The 25,923-nt window shown below is 42.1% G+C and overlaps 3 non-coding genes and 1 pseudogene across 3 annotated transcripts; 3 read left to right on the forward strand and 1 right to left on the reverse strand.

Annotated features, from left to right (window-relative positions):
* Positions 1-798: 798 nt before the first annotated feature.
* Positions 799-965, forward strand: LOC140285217 (U2 spliceosomal RNA; annotated as a pseudogene).
* Positions 966-18,769: 17,804 nt separating this feature from the next.
* Positions 18,770-18,883, forward strand: LOC140285273 (U5 spliceosomal RNA). The gene has a single exon (XR_011910369.1). It is a non-coding gene; the product is annotated as a U5 spliceosomal RNA (small nuclear RNA).
* Positions 18,884-19,191: 308 nt separating this feature from the next.
* Positions 19,192-19,375, forward strand: LOC140285211 (U2 spliceosomal RNA). Its single transcript, XR_011910348.1, has one exon. It is a non-coding gene; the product is annotated as a U2 spliceosomal RNA (small nuclear RNA).
* Positions 19,376-22,619: 3,244 nt separating this feature from the next.
* On the reverse strand, positions 22,620-22,733 carry LOC140285263 (U5 spliceosomal RNA). Its single transcript, XR_011910360.1, has one exon. It is a non-coding gene; the product is annotated as a U5 spliceosomal RNA (small nuclear RNA).
* Between the last annotated feature and the right edge of the window lie 3,190 nt (positions 22,734-25,923).

The following is a 25,923-nucleotide window of genomic DNA, read 5'->3' on the forward strand; positions in this document are numbered from 1 at the left end:
CAGGACACACCACACAGTTAACAACCACAGTGAAGCGTGTCAAAGCCCAAACATGTAACATTCAACAGGACACTTACACAACATATTCAAATCAAACAGTCAGACAACATACAAGAACATATACCCCAGCCGGCATTGCTCCCTGCCTATTTTCCTACAACTCACTATGTGTGCGCACACCTTTATTCACAAACTCTTCAACTTATACTCTTTTACCGAAGCTGCTACAGCTCGATTGGCCAAATACCCTTAGATCCTATTTCGGTGAATTTGACATCTGCCTTGCATTTAACAGATTAGCGGTTTAGCAGTTTTAATTTAGTTTGAGTGAAAGAATTCATTTTATAGCAAAATCCAAAATCGTGAAGAAGAAAGAAGAAAGTAAGCTTATTCTCGGATTCCTGAAACTTTAGATTTGCTCTTTCTTTTACTGCAAAGTACAACGTTGAGCAGCACTAATGAGTTGTTTCTATTTTTGGCAGGCTTTACCTTTGTGGATGAAGCCCTTTCTGTCTGTGCAAAAGAAATCTTGTTACTGTGCAGAGTGACTTCTCTGAGTAGAGTCGCCTTACTTGTTGCGACTGTGCCGATGTTCAAAGCTGGAGTGCAAAGTTGTTGCTTGAATGGTGCTCGCTGGAGCATGCGGTAGTGTAAAGTTATACCATTTAAAAGGGTTGAAGAGTGCTCAGTGCAGCGGGTGGGTGGAGGTGCAAAGTGACACTATGGCCATAAAAACAACACCGCTACAAGTGCGCATTGTGCCAGGAAGGGCCCTCGGACGTGAACCAGTGGACAGATATCGCTTCTCGGCCTTTTGGCTAAGATCAAGTGTAGTATGTGATATGTCTATGCAAGGACTACATATTAAATGGATTTTTATCAATAGGATTTGAAAAAGGAGCTTGCTCCGTTCACTCCAAGCATCGACCCGGTACTGCAGTGCCGCTGGGAACGGTGCGCTCTCCTCTGCTCTTGTGAAAAAGCAAACAGTGGTGCAGGATGGAAGTTTCTTTTAGTCTGCTGAGAAAAGAGAGTGAATGCGAAGTAGACTTTAACACGGCTCTGGGAGCGAGCCGAGTGCGGGCTAACCAGGAGAATTGCTTGAAAGAAACGCGAACCGAATGAGCGGTCAGAACAAAGCCTCAATACGGTGTTCCTGTGGTGTTTTTATAAAATGCGTTGAAAAAAAAGGTGTGAATGCCCCAGAGAAAACTAAAAGGTGGAGCGGAAGTGTTCGGCTGCAAGAAGGTGTGAATGTCCGACTATATTTGGTGAAAAGCAGGTGAAGCAAGGTCTGAATGCCCAACCTTACATCATCAAAAGCGAGATCAGAGGTTTTTGGCTGCAAGAAGGCGATAGTTTGCCAAAAGCGGGTAAGGTGCGAATGACCGACTAAATATCAACAAAAGTGAGGGCGGAGGTCTTCGGATGCAAGTGGGTGTGAATATCCCACCATACAAGTATGGTGGAGAGGAAGCTGTGAATGGCCGACCATAGTTTGCAAAAAGCGGGTGAGAAAAGGTGCGAATGTCCAACCATACATGATCAAAACAGGGAGCGGAGGTGTTTGGCTGCGACAAGGTGTGAATGTCCACCCATAATTAATGAAAAGCGGGCAACAAGTAGGTTCGAATGCCCAACCATACATCATCAAAAGCAGGAGTGGATGTGTTCGGCTACAAGAAGGTTTGTATGTCTGAGCATAGTTTGTAAAAAGCGGGTAAGAAAAGGTTCGAATGCCCGAACATACACCATCAAAAGAGGGAGCGGAGGTGTTCCGCTGTAAGACTGTGTGAATGTCCGACCATATTTGGTAAAAAGTGGGTATGAAAAGGTTCGAATGCCCAAATTCGGCTGCAAAAAACTGTGTTCGGCTGCAAAAAGGTGTGAATGTTTGACTAAAGTTTGTAAAAAGCGGGTAAGACAAGGTGCGAATGCCTGACAATGTATGATCAAAAGCGGGAGCGGAGGTGTTCAGCTGCAAGAAGGTCTAAATGTCCATCATTAATTGCTAGAAAACATGAAAGAAAATTTTCGAAAATCAATCCGCACATGATCATAAGTGGGAGAGGAGGTGTTCAGCTGCAAGAAGGTGTGAATGTCCTACCATAATTGCTGAAAAATGTGTTAGAAACGGTAAGAATGCCGGACCATACATCATCAAAAGCTAGAGAGGTGGTGTTCGGCTGCAAGTAGGTGTGAATGTCTGACTAAAGTTCAAATATATTAACAAAAGCGGGAGGAGAGGTCTTCGGATGAGTGGTTGAGAATTTCCGACCATAATCTATAAAATGCGGTGAAAAAAAAGGTGTGATAGAAACCTAAAAGGTGGAGCGGAAGTGTTCGGCTGCAAGAAGGTGTGAATGTCCATCTATAGTTGGTGAAAAGCAGGAAAAGCAAGGTCTGAATGCCCAATCTTACATCATCAAAAGTGAGATCAGAGGTGTTTGGCGGCAAGAAAACGGGTAAGGTGTGAATGACCGACTAAATATCAACAAAAGTGGGGGCGGAGATCTTCGGATGCAAGTGGGTGTGAATATCCCACCATACAAGTATGGTGGAGAGGAAGCTGTGAATGACCGACCATAGTTTGCAAAAAGCGGGTGAGAAAAGGTGCGAATGTCCAACCATACATGATCAAAACAGGGAGCGGAAGTGTTTGGCTGCGACAAGGTGTGAATGTCCACCCATAATTAATGAAAAGCGGGCAACAAGTAGGTTCGAATGCCCAACCATACATCAACAAAAGCAGGAGTGGATGTGTTTGGCTACAAGAAGGTTTGAATGTCCGAGCATAGTTTGTAAAAAGCGGGTAAGAAAAGGTGCGAATGCCCGACAAAGTATGATCAAAAGAGGGAGTGGAGGTTTTCGGCTACAAGGTTTGAATGTCCGACCATAGTTTGTAAAAAGCGGGTAAGAAAAGGTGCGAATGCCCGAATATATACCATCAAAAGAGGAAGCGGAGGTGTTCGGCTGCAAGAAGGTGTGAACATCCGACCAAAGTTTGTAAAAAGCAGTTAAGAAAAGGTTCGAATATCCAACCAAACATAATCAAAAGTGGGAGCAGAGCTGTTCGACTGCAAGTAGGTGTGAATGTCCACCAATAATTCCTGAAAAATGGGTAACAAAAGGTGCGAATGCCCAACCATACATCATCAAAAGAAGAAGTGGATGTGTTCTGCTACAAGAAGGTTTGAATGTCCGACCATAGTTTGTAAAAAGTGGGTAAGAAAAACTTCGAATGCCCGAACATACACCATCAAAAGAGGGAGCGGAGGTGTTCCGCTGTAAGATGCTGCGAATGTCCGACCATAGTTGGTAAAAAGCGGGTAAGAAAAGGTTAAAAAACCCGACTGTACACAATCAATAGCGGGAGCGGAGTTGTTCGGCTACAAGAAGGTGTGAAAGTCCGACCATGGTTTGTAAAACGCGGGTAAGACAAGGTGCGAATACCCGACAATGTATGATCAAAAGAGGGAGCGGAGTTGTTCGGCTGCAAGGTCTGAATTTCCAACCATAATTTGTAAACACCGTTGAAGAAAAGCCTCGAAAGCCCGACTATACACCATCAAAAGCGGGAGCGGAGGTGTTCAGCTGCAAGAAGGTCTGAATGTCCACCAATAATTACTGAAAAATGGGTAAGAAAAGGTGTGAATGCCCAACTATACATCATCAAAAGCAGAAGTGGAAGTGTTCGGCCACAAGAAGGTTTGAATGTCCGACCATAGTTTGTAAAAGGCGGGTAAGAAAAGGTTCGAATGACCGAACATACACAATCAAAAGAGGGAGCGGAGGTGTTTCGCTGCAAGAAGGTGTGAATGTCCGACCATAGTTGGTAAAAAGCGGGTAAGAAAAGGTTAAAATACCCGACTCTACACAATCAATAGCGGGAGCGGAGTTGTTCGGCTAAAAGAAGGTGTGAAAGTCCGACCATGGTTTGTAAAAACCGGGTAAGAAAAGGTTCAAATGCCAAAATATACACCATCAAAAGCGGAAGCTGAGGTGTTCAGCTGCAAGTAGGTGTGAATGTCAGATCATAATTTGCAAAAAGCTGATGAGAAAGGTGTGAATGACCGACAATAATTGCTGAAAAATGTGTTAGAAAAGGTAAGAATGCCGGACCATTCATCATCAAAAGCAGGAGAAGAGGTGTTCGGCTGCAAGAAGCTGTGAATGTCCAGCCATAATTACTCAAAAATGGGTAAGAAAAGGTAGTATTGCCAGACCATAAATGATCAAAACAGGGAGCGGAGGTGTTCCGCTGTAAGAAGGTGTGAATGTCCGACCATAATTGGTAAAAAGCGGGTAAGAAAACGTTAAAATACCCGACTGTACACAATCAATAGCGGGAGCGGAGTTGTTTGGCTACTAAAAGGTGTGAAAGTCCGACCATGGTTTGCAAAAAGCGGGTAAGAAAAGGTGCGAATGCCGGACAATGTATGATCAAAAGAGGGAACGGAGGTTTTCGGCTGCAAGAAGGTCTAAATGTCCAACCATAATTTGTAAAAACCGGGGAAGAAAAGGCTCGAAAGCCCGACTATACACCATCAAAAGCGGGAGCAGAGGTGTTCAGCTGCAAGAAGGTCTCAATGTCCATCAATAATTGCTAGAAAACATGAAAGAAAATTTTTTGAATATCAAACCGCACACAATCATATGCGGGAGAGGAGGTGTTCAGCTGCAAGAAGGTGTGAATGTCCACCCATAATTCCTGAAAAATGGATAAAAAAAGGTGCGAATGCCCAACCATACAACATCAAAAGCAGGTGTGAATGTCAGATCATAATTTAAAAACCTGATGAGAAATGGTGAGAATGCCCGACTATACACCATCAAATGCGGGAGCGGAGGTGATCAGCTGTGAGTAGGTGTGAATGTCCAACCATACTTGCTGAAAAATATGACAAAGCAGTTTTCACTTGGTTTGAGTGAAGGAATTCATTTTATAAGCCAGTGTATCTTTTTCAACATATTTGTTTGGATTTCATTATTTCATTATTTTGGAGATTTTATTGAACTAAATTAATGTTAAGGGAAACGATTCTGCTCAGTGACAACAGAGGTTTTTACCAAATGGTCTGAAATATTTCCATGTGCACAAGCAGATGCACTCTCAGTAGCAAAATCACGCGTAAAATAACTCATTTCTAGATTTGAAATTCCTGAAAAGATCTTCAGTGATAATTTGACACACTTTGTAAACAATGTCATCTCACTGATGGCAAAGAACTTAAAATAGACCTTAGAAACCACTGTGATATAGAAGGTTTCGCTAACACATTGGAATTGTTTTACTATTTACATATGCATGTGCAGTGAAGAATTGCTTGCTGCTGATAAATGCAAAGAAGAACAGCTTACACATAAATGCTCACATATAGGCTGCTGAATGCAATGAAGACCTGCTTATCCAGTAAAGTTCAATGTCAATGTGTAATATCCAATTAGGATTTGCAAAACAGTGAAGTTAAACAATGAATGGGTCCATAGTCGGTATGAGAAGACTACAGGAATATTTACCTGGGTGTACGTTCAAACAGAGATGAGAAAATTGCGATAAATTATTGTTTGTTTGTTTGTTAGTATGTATATGAATGTTATGTGTATAAACTGTGTTGAGTTGTAGTTACTCAGTAGTGTCTCAGTGAAACAACCGACGGGGGAAGCCTTGCGGTGACAACAAAAGCAGTGTTTTACTGATCAGTCAAGTTGCTCCAGTGTACTCCATACAAACTGGTTGGCTACTGAAGGGATAGAAAATGGGGAATACTTGTTTTAAAGCAAACAAGGAATTAGATGGGAAAAATACATGTTTTAACGGGACCCAGACAATATTAAATACTCAGACAGATGGGAGAAGAAGTGTAGTTTTGTAGGAAATCACAAAATTATTACATAAAATTAGTGAAATCAATTGAAGAATGCCTTTCTGAAGAGCTGTTTACCACAGATGAGCAGCTTTGCGACCAAGCACATTGTAGATCGCTTTACTGCCAAAATGATCTAGTTTAATGGATTGGTTTAGACATGCATAACAGCATTTTAAGAACAAAGAGAGAAACAAAAAGGGACAACGCTTCATGGTGGAAGGTGATGTATAAATAACTGTGTATATGATGAAGGAGAGACCATTTGAGCAGCACAGCCATTTCGCAGCACAGGGACAGCAGTCCAAGTTAAAGGATCTCCCACGTGGTATCACCTGTCACACTGTGTCAAGGCATCAAAAGAAGAAAAAATCACCAAACTCAAGGACAAAGAGACGAAGACTCCGGTGAACGAAGAGAGAGGACTTACAAACCAGAAATACAAAAGGATGCTCGATATCAAGATCCAGAAGAAGAGGCTAACAATGCCACGAACACTTACGATGCTGGGAATGATGCCAGCAATGAACAGAGAAGAAGATTCAGTGTCATCAATCTGCAACACGTGCCTCTAATGAGGGGGTGAATATAGAATCCTCAACGATTACAACGTCTCTGGGAACTGTGACAACAACAAGGTTTAAACCATTTTGATATATATTGTAACCTATTGGCTAAGGAATAGTGCTGAAAATTAGGTAAATCTAATCCACCACTGTCCTTGGTCTTCTGTAGGGTTTTTAAACTAATACGTGGTGGTTTGTTTTTCCACAGAAATTTGGAGATGCATGAATCTAGTGACTTAAACCAAGTAGCAAATGGTTTTATGGGGATCATTGAGAACAAATAGTTAACTTTTGGTAGTATCATCATTTTAATGGTTGTAACTCTCCCCATAAGTGATATAGGTAAGGACTTCCAACGAGAGAGATCGTCCTCTACTCTCTTTAATAATTGCACATAATTTAGCTTTGTTAGCTCTGGGAGCCTGGAGGAAATGTTTATGCCTAAATATCTAATATTTCCTGACTGTAAAGTGATCGCAGGTATATTCTGGACCCTACAGTTAATGGGCAGAACTGTGGTCTTAGACCATTTGATAGAGTAGTCAGAAAGTGCCGAGAATTTATTTATGAGTGTGATCGTGTGAGTGAGAGACGTCTCTGAGTTCTGAAGGAAAAATAATACATCATCAGCATAAAGACTTATTTTATGCTCAATATTTTGGGGTTGGATGCCTTTAATATTTCTATCTTGTCTGATAGCAGCTGCTAAAGGTTTGATGAAAATAGCAAAAAGTGAGGGAGAAAGTGAGCAACCCTGTCTTGTACCTCTCTGCAGACTGAAGCTTGGAGAAGTTTGATCATTTGTCCTGACACTTGCATTTGGGGAGCTATATAATATCCTTATCCAGTTGATGAAGTGTGACCCAAACCCGAATTTGTTTTATGCTGCGAATAAAAATTTCCAGTTCCCTCCATTAAATGCTTTTTCTGCATCTAGAGAGTCGATTGTGGTTTCCAAGTTGTTGATGGTAGAATAGTCTATGAGATTAACGATGCGGTTTGTGAACGAACTGTTGTGCCTACTGCTCTTCAGCCTGTCAAATGAAACGTAGAATTTAAAACGTGACAAATGAACGAAGACCCAAGGAGTTGAGTCGTAAACTAATCAATACTGTTTCCTGTGCGAGGACCCGTCAGTCGAGGAGTTGAGTCATGAACGAATCAATACTGTTTCCTGTCCTGCTGACTGAGCTTATGAAGCTGCCGCCTGCCATGTGGTGAGGAAGGGTACTGCATGAAAATGAACGAATCACTCACTGAGACAACTCGTTACTCCCGAGTCATATAAAAAATTTGTTCATATCGAACGAATCGCTCACGAACGACACTTCACTATCTATTTGACGAGTTATGCATGAATTCGGATTTTGCAATAAAATTAATTCCTTCTCTCAAACCAAGTTCAAACTGCTTTGTCCTTCATATTTATCTATTTCTAATCTAGTTTCAACAATAAACAACCCCACATCATATTTGCTCTTCGCCCAAAGATCATTGGGCACTTCAGCCAACATGGGTATCGAAGACAAATCTTTTTCAGATTAAAAACATGCTTCAAAATGTGATTCTGTGGTAGGAATTAATTCCACAGTTCTTTGACAATGCATTGTACTCAAAAATGTTTTTTTGTATGCTGACAATCGTTCAGAAAACATCAAATTTGGATCAGCAGGTGAAACGGTCCAATCCGTTTCTTTCTGACATGTAGCAACAAACTCTCCCACACCTTGTCAATGCCAGTGTGTAGGTTTGGCCAAGGAAATGTGAGGGCGAGTACCACAAACATTAAAAAAATCGAATTGCTCTGGAGTGAGCGACACAGCCAATAAAGTAGGCGCACATATTTTTTCACTTCTTCTCATAGTCATTGTCAGGCCCCAAAGAAATGTGTGATGTTCAGTGCAAATCAGCAGGTTGCATGAAATCAGAAAGGGGTGAAACTAACGCTTTTGCTTCTTCCACTAGTTGTTGTGAAAAAGGAGAGCTGGGAAGTTTCCACTCATAAGCATATGTAAGTGCAGATGAATCAAACTGCACTGCTGTAAAAACTTTGTCAGGCTGTAACATAACGTTAACACCCTCTGGTGTAGAAGTTAAAATAATGCCTAATTTACACATGAGATCACAGCCCATCAGGTTAATGGGACACAACTCTGATAACAAAAATGAGTGTTTGAAGGAGAGCCCATCGGGAGTGACACACGCAATGGGCGATGTCATTTTCTCCTTCACAACCTGGCCTGATGCAGACATAGAGTAAACGTGGTTTCCACTTAACTTTGGAGGACAATCAACCTCCCCTGACGTCACTACTGATGAACATAAGTTCCTATATTCTGAGAGAAATATCTTTGCTCTAGGACGGAACTAGCATACAAAACTTTACTACGTGAATCACAGTCGGCAAGCGTTTCTTCACTACACAGAGCAGGAAAAATGTGTGAGTGTGTTTGTGCTATCACCCATTAGTGGAGGCTCCGCTGCCGCGTGACGTCCAGAACCTGCCTCCCACCCTCAGTCAGCCTTTTGCCCAATTTCATCACTTTTCAGCTGTGGACACAGCCACAGTAAAAACAAATATTCGGATCATAGCTCTGGCGTGGCCCATTTCGACCTCCTCTCCCACACGTCCACGTCTTCAACTTCGGCCTCGTCCTCTGTTTACACCAACTGCGTAATACATGGTCATGGCTGCCAAATGCAGCTCCTTTTCACACTTGTCCCTTTTGGTTGTCTTACGCGTCTCAACTTGGTTATGAGCATGGCGAGCATATCGGCGAACGTCAGCCAAACGAGGACCCTCACACCATCCCACGTAAATGTTCTTTACTTCAGTGGCGACATCTGGCATGAGGCCTTTAATTATTGCATTGCATGCAATACTCTCCCATGGTCCTGATTCATTACCCAAATCCCTTGGTCTCTGATGACCGCTGTGCTTGCTGACTTCCTCAAGGATGCGGTGTACAAAATCATCAGTCCCTTCACCGGGTTTCTGTTTGCAGGTGTAAATGTGGGACATATTGATTTTGGTTGGAAATTGAGTGGTGATGGCTTGACACAGTCTTTGGATGGCTGCTTCATATTGAGCGTTATCATTATGTCCTCGTTCACTGTTGGTAGGTCGCAAATCCAGTTGTAGCATACTGGCCTCTATTTTGCAGAGGTCGGGCAGTTTGAACTTTTTTGCCAATATGCGACGCAATTCAACCCCGGTCGGGCAGAATTGTGCGCAGAAATCTCGCAACTCGTCAGCAAAATGGGGTCCAGAAATCTCTGGATCTGGTAAGCATTGTTATGCTTCCATGATGTCAGTCTCAGTCCAGGGTCGATAAACCAGTAATGGTCCAGTGGGAACTGCAACTTTAACCATAGGCATGGTTTGAATCTGGTTTTGTTTTTTCTCACGTTTAGATCTCTGAAGTCCAGATTGTGGGTAAAGGATTTTTGTCACTTGCGTTAAAAGTTCTTGGGCAGGTACGCTGGAGAACCAAACGTCTTCCTTTTCCTCATCATCAGACCTATGTAACTGATGTTGTGAGAATGATGGAATTTCTTCCCGAGGGAGGATGGAAGAAGTCCCTTCTTCCCGAGAGCCAGAGGCTTGTGGCAGGGCTGGCTGTTGTTGTTGCAGGCGTTGTGGAGGGCAGGAGTCCAGGTCTGGATCCGGCACAGCGAGAGCGCTCAGGGTGGGGTAAAGAGGTGCAGAAGGAGAAAAAGTGTTATCAGTGGAATATGGTGGTGGTTTAAAAGAAGATTCAGTCTTAATCAGAGCTGAATTATGTTTTCGTCCACATACTAAATTATTATCATCATTCCGTCATGGCATTTGTTTAACATTTTCCTTTCTTTCTCTTAATACACTTTATTTTTTCCAACATTCTATACCTTTCTTACTTCTTATTTAAACTTAATTTTCTTTTTTTTGCTTCATCTCTTTCTCATATTTGCAAAACTTTTCTTCTAATTTTCTTATTTCTAACATACTAAAAGAACCTTCAGGTGGAAAACCTCTGGACCATATTTCTTTTTCATTTCAACATACTTAGGTCCCCCGGTAGGGTCAAAAGTCTGAGACCTACTGTTTCCCATTCTCAGACTTGGAATGGGGAAATATATTCCTTCACTCAAAGGACGTCTCCAATGAGGACCTTTAATCTGTACTCACACTTCTTCGGAGTACTTCACACTTCTTCGGACTGCTTCAAAAGTTTCACTTACCCATGAAATCTCTGTCTCACTAATGACACAACCGGGAAACCCTCTTTTATTCAAATAAAAACTAAAAAGCAGTCCTATCGTCTCAGACTATCATATTTAAAAAATGATCCGAGCGCTGGTATTCAGGAAAAGGACCTGCCAGTCCTCTCTCTCAGAAAAGGCCTTGGAGGTATGAGGCTGGAACAGCTACTTCAGTCCAGGCTGGCCATGCACTGCGGTCCGGTCCAGAGACACCAGTCGAGGGATCCTGTTCGTGACGCCAAAATTGTGGACATTGAAGGGCATGTTGAAGGTGTGAATGTCCGACCATAGTTGGTAAAAAGCCGGTAAGAAAAGGTTAAAATACCCGACTCTACACAATCAATAGCGGGAGCGGAGTTGTTCGGCTAAAAGAAGGTGTGAAAGTCCGACCATGGTTTGTAAAAAGCGGGTAAGAAAAGGTTCGAATGCCAAAATATACACCATCAAAAGCGGAAGCCGAGGTGTTCGGCTGCAAGTAGGTGTGAATGTCAGATCATAATTTGCAAAAAGCTGATGAGAAAGGTGTGAATGACCAACAAAAGTTGCTGAAAAATGTGATTCTGTGGTAGGAATTAATTCCACAGTTCTTTGACAATGCATTGTACTCAAAAATGTTTTTTTGTATGCTGACAATCGTTCAGAAAACATCAAATTTGGATCAGCAGGTGAAACGGTCCAATCTGTTTCTTTCTGACATGTAGCAACAAACTCTCCCACACCTTGTCAATGCCAGTGTGTAGGTTTGGCCAAGGAAATGTGAGGGCGAGCACCACAAACATTAAAAAAATCGAATTGCTCTGGAGTGAGCGACACAGCCAATAAAGTAGGCGCACATATTTTTTCACTACTGTTTCCCATTCTCAGACTTGGAATGGGGAAATATATTCCTTCACTCAAAGGACGTCTCCAATGACGGTGTGAATGACCGACAATAATTGCTGAAAAATGTGTTAGAAAAGGTAAGAATGCCAGACCATTCATCATCAAAAGCGGGAGTAGAGGTGTTCCGCTGTAAGATGGTGCGAATGTCCGACCATAGTTGGTAAAAAGCGGGTAAAAAAAGGTTCGAATGCCCGAATATATACCATCAAAAGCGGAAGCGGAGGTGTTCGGCTGCAAGAAGGTGTGAACGTCCGACCAAAGTTTGTAAAAAGCAGGTAAGAAAAGGTGCGAATGCCCGAACATACACCATCAAAAGAGGGAGCGGAGGTATTCCGCTGTAAGATGGTGCGAATGTCCGACCATAGTTGGTAAAAAGCGGGTAAGAAAAGGTTCGAATGCCCGAATATATACCATCAAAAGCGGAAGCGGAGGTGTTCGGCTGCAAGAAGGTGTGAATGTCCGACCAAAGTTTGTAAAAAGCAGTTAAGAAAAGGTTCGAATATCCAACCAAACAATCAAAAGTGGGAGCAGAGCTGTTCGACTGCAAGTAGGTGTGAATGTCCACCCATAATTCCTGAAAAATGGGTAAGAAAAGGTGCGAATGCCCAACCATACATCATCAAAAGAAGAAGTGGATGTGTTCTGCTACAAGAAGGTTTGAATGTCCGACCATAGTTTGTAAAAAGTGGGTAAGAAAAAGTTCGAATGCCCGAACATACACCATCAAAAGAGGGAGCGGAGGTGTTCCGCTGTAAGACGGTGTGAATGTCCGACCATAATTGGTAAAAAGCGGGTAAGAAAAGGTTAAAATACCCGACTGTACACAATCAATAGCGGGAGCGGAGTTGTTCGGCTACAAGAAGGTGTGAAAGTCCGACCATGGTTTGTAAAACGCGGGTAAGACAAGGTGCGAATGCCCGACAATGTATGATCAAAAGAGGGAGCGGAGGTGTTCGGCTGCAAGGTCTGAATTTCCAACAATAATTTGTAAACACCGTTGAAGAAAAGCCTCGAAAGCCCGACTATACACCATCAAAAGCGGGAGCAGAGGTGTTCAGCTGCAAGAAGGTCTGAATGTCCACCAATAATTACTGAAAAATGGGTAAGAAAAGGTGTGAATGCCCAACTATACATCATAAAAAGCAGAAGTGGATGTGTTCGGCCACAAGAAGGTTTGAATGTCAGACCATAGTTTGTAAAAGGCGGGTAAGAAAAGGTTTGAATGCCCGAACATACACAATCAAAAGAGGGAGCGGAGGTGTTTCGCTGCAAGAAGGTGTGAATGTCCGAGCATAGTTTGTAAAAAGTCGGTAAGAAAAGGTTCGAATGCCAGAACATACACCATCAAAAGAGGGAGCGGAGGTGTTCCGCTGTAAGAAGGTGTGAATGTCCGACCATAGTTGGTAAAAAGCGGGTAAGAAAAGGTTAAAATACCCGACTCTACACAATCAATAGCGGGAGCGGAGTTATTCGGCTAAAAGAAGGTGTGAAAGTCCGACCATGGTTTGTAAAAAGCGGGTAAGAAAAGGTTCGAATGCCAAAATATACACCATCAAAAACGGAAGCCGAGGTGTTCGGCTGCAAGTAGGTGTGAATGTCAGATCATAATTTGCAAAAAGCTGATGAGAAAGGTGTGAATGACCGACAATAATTGCTGAAAAATGTGTTAGAAAAGGTAAGAATGCCGGACCATTCATCATCAAAAGCGGGAGAAGAGGTGTTCGGCTGCAAGAAGCTGTGAATGTCCAGCCATAATCACCTAAAAACGGGTAAGAAAAGGTAGTATTGCCAGACCATAAATTATCAAAACAGGGAGCGGAGGTGTTCCGCTGAAAGAAGGTGTGAATGTCCGACCATAATTGGTAAAAAGCGGGTAAGAAAAGGTTAAAATACCCGACTGTACACAATCAATAGCGGGAGCGGAGTTGTTTGGCTACTAAAAGGTGTGAAAGTCCGACCATGGTTTGTAAAAAGCGGGTAAGAAAAGGTTCGAACGCCAAAATATACACCATCAAAATAGGGAGCGGAGGTGTTCAGCTGCAAGAAGGTCTGAATGTCCATCAATAATTGCGAGAAAACATGAAAAAAAATTTTCGAATATCCAACCGCACATGATAATAAGTGGGAGAGGAGGTGTTCAGCTGCAAGAAGGTTTGAATGTCCGACCATAGTTTGTAAAAAGCGGGTAAGAAAAGGTTCAAATGCCCGAACATACACCATCAAAAGAGGCAGCGGAGGTGTTCCGCCATAAGAAGGTTTGAATGTCCGACCGTAGTTTGTAAAACGCGGGTAAGACAAGGTGCGAATGCCCGACAATGTATGATCAAAAGAGGGAGCGGAGATTTTAGGCTGCAAGGTCTGAATTTCCAACCATAATTTGTAAACACCGTTGAAGAAAAGCCTCCAAAGCCCGACTATACACCATCAAAAGCGGGAGCGGAGGTATTCAGCTGCAAGAAGGTCTGAATGTCCACCAATAATTACTGAAAAATGGGTAAGAAAAGGTATGAATGCCCAACTATACATCATCAAAAGCAGAAGTGGATGTGTTCGGCCACAAGAAGGTTTGAATGTCCGACCATAGTTTGTAAAAGGCGGGTAAGAAAAGGTTCGAATGCCCGAACATACACAATCAAAAGAGGGAGCGGAGGTGTTTCGCTGTAAGAAGGTGTGAATGTCCGACCATAGTTGGTAAAAAGCGGGTAAGAAAAGGTTAAATTACCCGACTCTACACAATCAATAGCAGGAGCGGAGTTGTTCGGCTAAAAGAAGGTGTGAAAGTCCGACCATGGTTTGTAAAAAGCGGGTAAGAAAAGGTTCGAATGCCAAAATATACACCATCAAAAGCGGAAGCCGAGGTGTTCGGCTGCAAGTAGGTGTGAATGTCAGATCATAATTTGCAAAAAGCTGATGAGAAAGGTGTGAATGACCGACAATAATTGCTGAAAAATGTGTTAGAAAAGGTAAGAATGCCGGACAATTCATCATCAAAAGCGGGAGAAGAGGTGTTCGGCTGCAAGAAGCTGTGAATGTCCAGCCATAATTACCTAAAAACGGGTAAGAAAAGGTAGTATTGCCAGACCATAAATGATCAAAACAGGGAGCGGAGGTGTTCCGCCGAAAGAAGGTGTGATTGTCCGACCATAATTGGTAAAAAGCGGGTAAGAAAAGGTTAAAATACCCGACTGTACACAATCAATAGCGGGAGCGGAGTTGTTTGGCTACTAAAAGGTGTGAAAGTCCGACCATGGTTTGTAAAAAGCGGGTAAGAAAAGGTTCGAATGCCAAAATATACACCATCAAAAGAGGGAGCGGAGGTGTTCAGCTGCAAGAAGGTCTGAATGTCCATCAATAATTGCTAGAAAACATGAAAAAAAAATTTCGAATATCCAACCGCACATGATCATAAGTGGGAGAGGAGGTGTTCAGCTGCAAGAAGGTGTGAATGTCCACCCATAATTCCTCAAAAATGGGTAAAAAAAAAGGTGCGAATGCCCAACCATACATCATCAAAAGCAGGACTGGATGTGTTTGGCTACAAGAAGGTGTGAATGTCCGACCATAGTTTGTAAAAAGCGGGTAAGAAAAGGCTCGAATGCCCGAACATACACCATCAAAAGAGGCAGCGGAGGTGTTCCGCCATAAGAAGGTGTGAAAGTCCGACAATGGTTTGTAAAAAGCGGGTAATAAAAGGTTCGAATGCCCGAATATACATCATCAAAAGCGGAAGCGGAGGTGTTCGGATGCAAGAAGGTGTGAACGTCCGACCAAAGTTTGTAAAAAGCAGTGAAAAGCGAGAAAAAGCTTTTCGTGAGTTCTGCATGATTTGGGTTTCACTCTAACTATGTTAAAACTGATTTGTCCTTCATATTTACCATGTCTAGAAAGATTTAAACAAAAAAACAACGTTGTACTTTGCAGTAAAAGAAAGAGCAAATCTAAAGTTTCAGGAATCCGAGTATAAGCCTGCTTTCATGAGTTCTGCACGATTTCGGATTTTGCTATAAAATGAATTGCTTTGCTCAAACCAAGTTAAAACTGCTTTGTCCTTCCATATTCATCAATGTCTAGATCGACTTCAACAAAGAAAAACATTGGACTTTGCAGTAGAAGAAGTTGAAATCCATCTACACATTGATAAATATGAAGGACAAAGCAGTTCCCACTTGCCCATAAGAAAATAAGCTTATTCTCGGATTCCTGATCCTTCAGTTTTGCTCTTTCTTCTACTACTTCATACATTGTCGGGCATTCGCACCTTTTCTTACCCGCTTTTTACAAACTTTAGTCGGACATTAACACCTTCTTGCAGCTTAACCACCTCCGCTCCCTGTTTTGATCATGTATGGTCTGGCAATACTACCTTTTCTTACACATTTGTGAGTAATTATGGCTGGACATTCACACCTACTTGCAGCCGAACACCACCTCTCCCGCTTTTGATGATGTATGGACCGGCATTCTTACCTTTTCTAACACATTTTTCAGCAATTATGGTTGGAGATTCACACCTACTCACAGCCGAACACCTCCGCTCCCCCATTTGATGGTGTATATTCGGGCATACGAACCTGTTCTTACCCGCTTTTTACAAACCATGGTCGGACTTTCACACCTTCTTGTAGCTGAACAACTCCGCTCCCTCTTTTGATTGTGTACAGTCGGGCATACAAACCTGTTCTTACCCGCTTTTTACAAACTATGGTCGGACATTCAAACCTTCTTGTAGCCGAACACATCCACTCCTGCTTTTGATGATGTATGGTTGGGCATTCGCACCTTTTCTTACCCATTTTTCAGTAATTACGGGTGGATATTCACACCTTCTTGCAGCGGAACACCTCCTCTCCCGCTTATGATTATGTGCGGTTTGATATTCGAAAATTTTCTTTCATGTTTTATAGCAATTATTGATGGACATTCATACCTTCTTGAAGCCGAACACATCCACTCCTGCTTTTGATGATGTATGGTTGGGCATTCGAACCTACTTGTTGCCCGTTTTTCATTAATTATGGGTGGACATTCACACCTTGTCGCAGCCAAACACCTCCGCTCCCTGTTTTGATCATGTATGTTTTGACATTCGCACCTTTTCTCACCTGCTTTTTACTATTGTCGGCCAATCACAGCTTCCTCTCCACCATACTTGTATGGTAGGAAATTCTCACCCACTCTCATCCGAAGACCTCTCCTCCCGCTTTTGTTAATATTTAGTCGGGCATTCGAACCTTTTCTTACCCACTTTTTACAAATTATGGTCGAACATTCACACCTACTTGCAGCTGAATACTTCCGCTCCACCTTTTAGTGATGTATGGTTGGCATTTGCACCTTTTGTTACCCTCTTTTTATACTGATTGCTGAAGATTAAGTTGTTCTTTCTCAAACTACAATTTTTTTTTAATTGTTGAAACTTGATTTGAAGTGGATAAATAAGGAGGACAAACAGTTTTAAGTCACGCTGATAGAAGAAATGAATTTTATAGCAAAATCTGTATTTCGTCATATGTCGAGAGATGCTTATTGCTGAAGAAGTTCTTTCTCATTCTACAAAGTACAACGTTGTTTATCGTTGAAACTTGATTAGACATGAATAAATATGAAGGACAAAGCAGTCTTAACTTGGTTTGAGTTAATTAATTCGTTTTATAGGAGAATCCGAATTCGTGCTTATTTTCGGATTCCCGAAGAATGAGTCTGGTTCTTTCTCATAATACAAAGTTTGTTGTTTATTGTTGAAACTTCATCAGAAGTGAAGAAATAAATGAATGCCTATCAACAAATGTGGGATCTAAACTCTACTGCTTCCTCTAAAATAATTTCTTTTCTCAATTCAGAAATGTGTGTGTGTAAGTCACAACACCCGTGACACCAAAACGGCTTTCTTTTCTCTCTTTTCTCTACACTCTGCACTATGAGCACACACACCAAATCAGAAAGGCTTTTTTCTCTCTTTTCTACATTATGGACTGTGGGGACACAAAACCACTCTCTCTTTTTTTTTTTTGATTGTGTGCCAGGGCGTTGTCTCACGTATTAGATTATGCTTAAGATACGAATGGGTTTATCAGTCACATCAGAATCCATACATACTGATCCTCCCGTAATAAAATGGTCGGATCTTATCAAACACACTTTGTTTCTTGTGACAATCAAGTCAGCGAAACAGCGTATACACGTCAAGACACTGAATCAAGTTTGCTACAAGAACTCATAAGTTTGGCAGTATTGCTCTGCCGTCAGCAATCATACACCCATTTTATTTTCGTGAGACGTGCAGGCACCTGTTCATCTACTGTTCTATCACTATGAATTAGTTTATCTATTATCAATAAGGATACTTCTACAACTACTATCAAAGTATGTCCGGACTTCTTATGTTGTCAGTTGCTATATATGAATAAGTGGGTAGCTACTGACAAGCATTAAGCATGTCACACAGCCCAAACATATAACATTTCAGGACACACCACACAGTTAACAACCACAGTGAAGTGTCAAAGCCCAAACATTCAACAGGACACTTACACAACACATTCAAATCAAACAGTCAGACAACATACAAGAACATATACCCCAGCCGGCATTGCTCCCTGCCTATTTTCCTACAGCTCACTATGTGTGCGCACACCTTTATTCACAAACTCTTCAACTTATACTCTTTTACCGAAGCTGCTACAGCTCGATTGGCCGAATACCCTTAGATCCTATTTCGGTGAATTTGACATCTGCCTTACATGTAACAGATTAGCGGTTTAGCAGTTTTAATTTAGTTTGAATGAAGGAATTCATTTTATAGCAAAATCCGAAATCGTGAAGCACTCCTGAAAGTAAGCTTATTCTCGGATTCCTGAAACTTTAGATTTGCTCTTTCTTTTACTGCAAAGTACAACGTTGTTTTTTTTGTTTAAATCTTTCTAGACATGGTAAATATGAACGACAAAGCAGTTTTAACATAGTTTGAGTGAAGGAATTCATTTTATAGATAAAATCCCAAGAGTCTGCAGAGAAAAGAGAGTGAATGCGAAGTAGACTTTAACACGGCTATGGGAGCGAGCCGAGTGTCGGCTAACCGGGAGAATTGCTTGAAAGAAACGCGACACCGAATGAGCGGTCAGAACAAAGCCTCAATACGGGATTCTCGCTCACCATGGGGAAGGTGGCTAAACCAACTAGCCTGATGCCCTGCTCCCGCAGTGACGGATAATCGTACTTTGGTTTCTCTTCATAACATACAAGTCTTTCGCCTTTTACTAAAGACTTCCGTGGAGAGCAGCACTAATGAGTTGTTTCTATTATTGGCAGGCTTTACCTTTGCGGGTGAAGCCCTTTCTGTCTGTGCAAAAGAAATCTTGCTACTTTGCAGAGTGACTTCTCTGAGTAGAGTCGCCTTACTTGTTGCGACTGTGCCGATGTTCGAAGCTGGAGTGCAAAGTTGTTGCTTGAATGGTGCTTGCTGGAGCATGCGGGAGTGCAAAGTTATACCATTTAAAAGGGCTGAAGAGTGCTCAGTGCAGCGGGTGGGCGGAGGTGCAACGTGACACTCTGGCCACCTATGGCCATAAAAAGAACACTGCTACAAGTGCGCATTGTGCCAGCAAGGGCCCTCGGACCTGAAACAGTGGACAGTTATCGCTTCTCGGCCTTTTGGCTAAGATCAAGTGTAGTATCTGTTCTTATCAGTTTAATATGTCCTCTATACGAGAACAACATATTAAATGGATTTTTAAGAATAGGAGTTGAAAAAGAAGCTTGCTCCGTTCACTCCAAGCCTCGACCCGGTACTGCAGTGCCGCTGGGAACGGTGCGCTCTCCTCTGCTCTTGTGAAAAAGCAAACAGCGGTGCAGGATGGAAGTTTCAGGGAGCCTAAGATGAAACTTTCTTTTAATCTGCTGATAAAAGAGAGTGAATGCGAAGCAGACTTTAACACGGCTCTGGGAGCGAGCCGAGTGCGGGCTAACCGGGAGAATTGCTTGAAAGAAACGCGACACCGAATGAGTGGTCAGAACAAAGCCTCAATACGGTGTTCCCGTGGTGTTTGTGGCTGCCTTGTCTTTTGCACAGAGTAAAAGACAAGGCAGCCATCGAATAGATTGTTTCTACTTGGTCAGCCGAGGAGCAGGGGGGGGGGGCAAGCGTCTCAACCAAGCAAAGCTCACCAAGTAGGAACAATCGGGCCCTTTTCGATGGCTGCAACACCTGAAAGAGATATTGATGCGAGACCCGATCAAATGCTTTTTCAAAGTCTAAATTTAAGATGACAAGCCGGGTGTTTCTGTCTCTAGCGTAATCAATGATGTCTCGAATCAGTACGAGGCTGTCGGTGAGTTGTCTCCCTGAGATGGCACAAGCTTGGTCTGGGTGAATTACCTCCTCTAAAACAGAGGACATCCGTGTCGCTAAAACCTTGCTAAAAAGTTTACAGTCAAAGTTTAAAAGTGTGATGGGCCTCCAATTCTTTAGGTCAGTCTTATCATTTTTTTTATAAAGTAGAGTCACTATTCCCACTCTAAAACTGTCAGGCAGTCCGTCGAGTTTTTCAAAATCTTTAAAAACATCTAAAATGTCTGATGATAAAAGGTCCCAATAGGTCAGATAGAATTCTGCAGGAAGCCCGTCTAAACCCGGAGCTCGACTTCTCTTAAAACCTGTTAGGCATTTTTTTAACTCTAAAGCAGTAAAATTCTGTGTCAAGTGTGCATTCTCTTTTACGGTTTTGTCAACGAATTTTAAGATTTCTGCCGATGTTTCCAAGTGCACTGGTTTCTCTTTGTACATGTTACTATAAAAGGTATGTACAGTTTCAATCATCTCTTGTGTGGATTTTGTTAAAAACCCATCTTCTCTTTTTAGATTTTGATTACACTCCTTTTTATTTATAACTTTCTTTCTTTTTCACCTTCCTCAATTTCCTGCTCCCTGCTTCTTACAAAAATTCCTTTACTCTTTATTTCTGCTAAAACTGACATTTCCTTTTTGACATCTTTGATTTCTTCTTTAAAGTCTATGCCACACTGATTTAGTTTAAAGTTGCGCTGTAAGCGTTTATGTAGTCCCATCATACATCTATTCTCTTTCCTTTTTTTACGTTTACCTTGCTGTTTAAAAAAAGTCTGGGTCGTTTCCTTCACCATTTCCCACCATTGTGCATGTGTTTCGTAGAGGTCTTGAAGGGTCTGCCACTCTTTATAACATTCCCTGTACTGACTGACTATGATTTCATCCTCCAACAGGGAACAGTTGAGTTTCCACAGACCACTTCCTACCGTCACACCAGAAGGGGGTGAAAGGGTGCAGGAGAGCATAAGGTGGTCTGAAAAGAAAACAGGGGTTAATCTAACATCAGTGGGTGGGCAATCTCTAGTAAAGAAATAATCAATGCGAGAGGCTCTGGTGCCATCATGACTAAACCAGGTGAAGCCCTCCTCTCTGGGATGCATGGTTTTAAAACAGTCAGTAAGCTTAAAATCCCTGCATATGCCCTGAAGTAAAATCGAAGTCTTATCCACTTTAAAATCTACCCCTGCTCTTTTTCTATCTTTCCTGCTCAAGATACAGTTAAAATCCCCTCCTACAACTAAAGGTACTTGCCCTAGCATGTAAAGCTGTATATCTTCTAAAAGGTCATACCTTTCATTTTTTCCATTGAAACCATAAATATTTAAGAGGTTAAAGTCTTGCCCCATAAAATTCAAGTGTGCTAAAAGTGCCCGTCCGTCTCTCACCACTGTGCTACCTTTCACCAGAACATGCAGATTTTTAATTAGAATGGCCACACCATCATTTTTATTTTGATTTGAGCCACTCCATATCGATAAATGGGGCCACATTTCCTCCCATTGTCTATGGTTTTTTAAAAAAGGTAGTCCACATTCTTGTATTAAAAACACATCTGATTTTATGGAGTCTAAGAAGGATAAAATACTCTGGGCTCTTGTCTTTGATTTCACACTTCTCACATTTAGTGTTGAGAAGGTGAGAACCATTAAAAGCATAAAGGAAAGTAGGTATGTCATTTTCGTTTTTCTAAGTTATCAAAACAAATTACACACAGGTTATTTCTTGGGAAACTAGCTCTTCCTTCATTTCTTTAGGTGAAAAGTGAGTAGGGTGATCTATATTTCCTTTTCGGACTCTCGATGTTGGCCTCTGACGCAATGTTGCATTTAACTTTGAGTCCCTGGGGGTCGATTGCAGAGCTGAAGTTAAAAAGGAGACCTCATTTGGTGAGTCGGAGGGGAAGACTCTAGGTTCTTCCACTGAAGAACTGTCTGAAAGGGACCTAACCCTTCCCCTCTTCTCTGATACCACTGGGGAATCAGAGGCTCAGATGCCGTCCTCTTCGGCTGTTGACCTTCGGGGAGGTGAGTATCTTCACTAGACTCACCTGTCTGCTCTTCCTCCTCATTTAGCGTAGCTCCACCCTCTGCCTGTGAATTCTCACAGACTTCAACACTGAGTGGTGAGGCCTCTACAGGCCCCTCCCCTTTTTGCTCCTCACTTCCAATCCAAGCTTTTTGCGGGAAGTTTGAATTTATTGGGTCAACCTCTTCACTTTGTTCACCAACTGCCACCTTTGGTCCTTCTCTTTGTTGGCTTGACTGTGGCTTTACCGTCTTTAATTTGTTGGCAAAAGATTTAGGGCAATCTCTGAAGAGGTGATTTAATTCTCCACAGAGATTACATTTCCTGCCATTTGGACACTCTCCAAAAGTTTGCCCAATTTCTCTGCTCTTCCCACATAACACCTTGGTACAAGCCTCAACCAGGTGCCCATGCTCACCACACTTGCGGCAGAACTTGGGCTGCCCCTGGTAGTGGATGTAACCTCGGTTTTCAAGGTGGCCAGAGTGTCGCCCACCCGCTGCACTGAGCACTCTTCAGCCCTTTTAAATGGTATAACTTTGCACTCCCGCACGCTCCAGCAAGCACCATTCAAGCAACAACTTTGCACTCCAGCTTCGAACATCGGCACAGTCGCAACAAGTAAGGCGACTCTACTCAGAGAAGTCACTCTGCACAGTAAGAAGATTTCTTTTGCACAGACAGAAAGGGCTTCACCCGCAAAGGTAAAGCCTGCCAAAAATAGAAACAACTCATTAGTGCTGCTCTCCACAGAAATCTTTAGTAAAAGGCGAAAGACTTGTACGTTATGAAGAGAAACCAGAGTACGATTATCCGTCACTGCGGGAGCAGGGCATCAGGCTAGTTGGCATAGCCACCTTCCCCATGGTGAGCTTTGCTTGGTTGAGACGCTTGCTCCCCCCCCCTTGCTCCTCGGCTGACCAAGTAGGAACAATCGGGCCCTATTCGATGGCTGCCTTGTCTTTTACTCTGTGCAAAAGACAAGGCAGCAACAAAAACACCACGAGAATCCGGTATTGAGGCTTTGTTCTGATCGCTCATTCGGTGTCGCGTTTCTTTCAAGCAATTCTCCCGGTTAGCCCACACTCGGCTCGCTCCCATAGCCGTGTTAAAGTCTACTTCGCATTCACTCTCTTTTCTCAGCAGACTCTTGGGATTTTATCTATAAAATGAATTCCTTCACTCAAACTATGTGAAAACTGCTTTGTCCTTAATATTTACCATGTCTAGAAAGATTTAAACAAAAAAAAACAACGTTGTACTTTGCAGTAAAAGAAAGAGCAAATCTAAAGTTTCAGGAATCCGAGAATAAGCTTACTTTCATGAGTTCTTCACGATTTCGGATTTTGCTATAAAATGAATTCCTTCACTCAAACTAAATTAAAACTGCTAAACAGCTAATCTGTTACATGCAAGGCAGATGTCAAATTCACCGAAATAGGATCTAAGGGTATTTGGCCAATCGAGCTGTAGCAGCTTCGGTAAAAGAGTATAAGTTGAAGAGTTTGTGAATAAAGGTGTGCGCACACATAGTGAGTTGTAGGAAAATAGGCAGGGAGCAATGCCGGCTGGGGTATAGGTTCTTGTATGTTGTCTGACTGTTTGATTTGAATGTGTTGTGTAAGTGTCCTGTTGAATGTTACATGTTTGGGCTTTGACACGCTTCACTGTGGTTGTTAACTGTGTGGTGTGTCCTGAAATGTTATATGTTTGGGCTGTGTGACATGCTTAATGCTTGTCAGTAGCTGCCCACTTATTCATATATAGCAACTGACAACATAAGAAGTCCGGACATACTTTGATAGTAGTTGTAGAAGTATCCTTATTGATAATAGATCACCAATTCATAGTGATAGAACAGTAGATGAACAGGTGCTTGCACATGTCTCACGAAAATAAAATGGGTGTATGATTGCTGACGGCAGAGCAATACTGCCAAACTTATGAGTTCTTGTGGCAAACTTGATTCAGTGTCTTGACGTGTATACGCTGTTTCGCTGACTTGATTGTCACAAGAAACAAAGTGTGTTTGATAAGATCCGACCATTTTATTACGGGAGGATCAGTATGTATGGATTCTGATGTGACTGATAAACCCATTCGTATCTTAAGCATAATCTAATACGTGAGACAACGCCCTGGCACACGATTAAAAAAAAAAAAGAGAGAGAGCGGTTTTGTGTCCCCACAGTCCATAATGTAGAAAAGAGAGAAAAAAGCCTTTCTGATTTGGTGTGTGTGCTCATAGTGCAGAGTGTAGAGAAAAGAAAGCCGTTTTGGTGTCATGGGTGTTGTGACTTACACACACACATTTCTAAATTGAGAAAGGAAATTATTTTAGAGGAAGCACTAGAGTTTAGATCCCACATTTGTTGATAGGCATTCATTTATTTCTTCACTTCTGATGAAGTTTCAACAATAAACAACAAACTTTGTATTATGAGATAGAACCAGACTCATTCTTCAGGAATCCGAAAATAAGCTCTATTTTATGAGTTATGCACGAATTCGGATTCTCCTATAAAACGAATTCATTAACTCAAACCAAGTTAAGACTGCTTTGTCCTTCATATTTATTCATGTCTAATCAAGTTTCAACGATAAACAATGTTGTACTTTGTAGAATGAGAAAGAACTTCTTCAGCAATAAGCATCTCTCGACATATGACGAAATACAGATTTTGCTATAAAATTAATTCCTTCTATCAGCCTGACTTAAAACTGTTTTTCCTCCTTATTTATCCACTTCAAATCAAGTTTCAACAATTGAAAAAAAATTGTAGTTTGAGAAAGAACAACTTAATCTTCAGCAATCAGTATAAAAAGAGGTGCAAATGCCAACCATACATACCTAAAAGGTGGAGCGGAAGTATTCAGCTGCAAGTAGGTGTGAATGTTCGACCATAATTTGTAAAAAGCGATTAAGAAAAGGTTCGAATGCCCGACTATATATTAACAAAAGCGGGAGGAGAGGTCTTCGGATGAGAGTGGGTGAGAATTTCCAACCATAATCTATAAAATACGGTGAAAAAAAATATGTGAATGCCTCATAGAACACTAAAAGCGGAAGTGTTCGGCTGCAAGAAGGTGTGAATGTCCGACTATATTTGGTGAAAAGCAGGTGAAGCAAGGTCTGAATGCCCAACCTTACATCATCAAAAGCGAGATCAGAGGTGTTTGGCTGCAAGAAGGCCATAGTTTGCCAAAAGCGGGTAAGGTGCGAATGACCGACTAAATATCAACAAAAGTGGGGGCGGAGGTCTTCGGATGCAAGTGGGTGTGAATATCCCACCATACAAGTATGGTGGAGAGGAAGCTGTGAATGGCCGACCATAGTAAAAGGCGGGTGAGAGAAGGTGCGAAAGTCAAACCATACATAATCAAAACAGGGAGCGGAGGTGTTCTGCTGTAAGAAGGTGTGAATGTCCAACCATAGTTGGTAAAAAGCGGGTAAGAAAAGGTTAAAATACCCGACTGTACACAATCAATAGCGGGAGCGGAGTTGTTCGGCTACTAAAAGGTGTGAAAGTCCAACCATGGTTTGTAAAAAGCGGGTAAGAAAAGGTGCGAATGCCCGACAATGTATGATCAAAAGAGGGAGTGGAGGTTTTCGGCTGCAAGAAGGTCTGAATATCCAACCATAATTTGTAAAAACCGGGGAAGAAAAGGCTCGAAAGCCCGACTATACACCATCAAAAGTGGGAGCGGAGGTGTTCAGCTGCAAGACGGTCTGAATGTCCATCAATAATTGCTAGAAAACATGAAAGAAAATGTTCGAATATCAAACTGCACATGATCATAAGCGGGAGAGGAGGTGTTCAGCTGCAAGAAGGTGTGAATGTCTACCCATAATTACTGAAAAATGGGTAAGAAAAGGTGCGAATGCCTAACCATACATCATCAAAAGAGGGAGCGGAGGTGTTCCGCTGTAAGACGGTGTGAATGTCCGACCATAGATGGTAAAAAGCGGGTAAGAAAAGGTTAAATTACCCGACTG

The sequence above is a fragment of the Leuresthes tenuis genome, unplaced genomic scaffold, assembly GCF_036924035.1.
Source record: "Leuresthes tenuis unplaced genomic scaffold, fLeuTen1.0.hap1 SCAF_34, whole genome shotgun sequence".
NCBI classification, from domain to species: domain Eukaryota; kingdom Metazoa; phylum Chordata; class Actinopteri; order Atheriniformes; family Atherinopsidae; genus Leuresthes; species Leuresthes tenuis.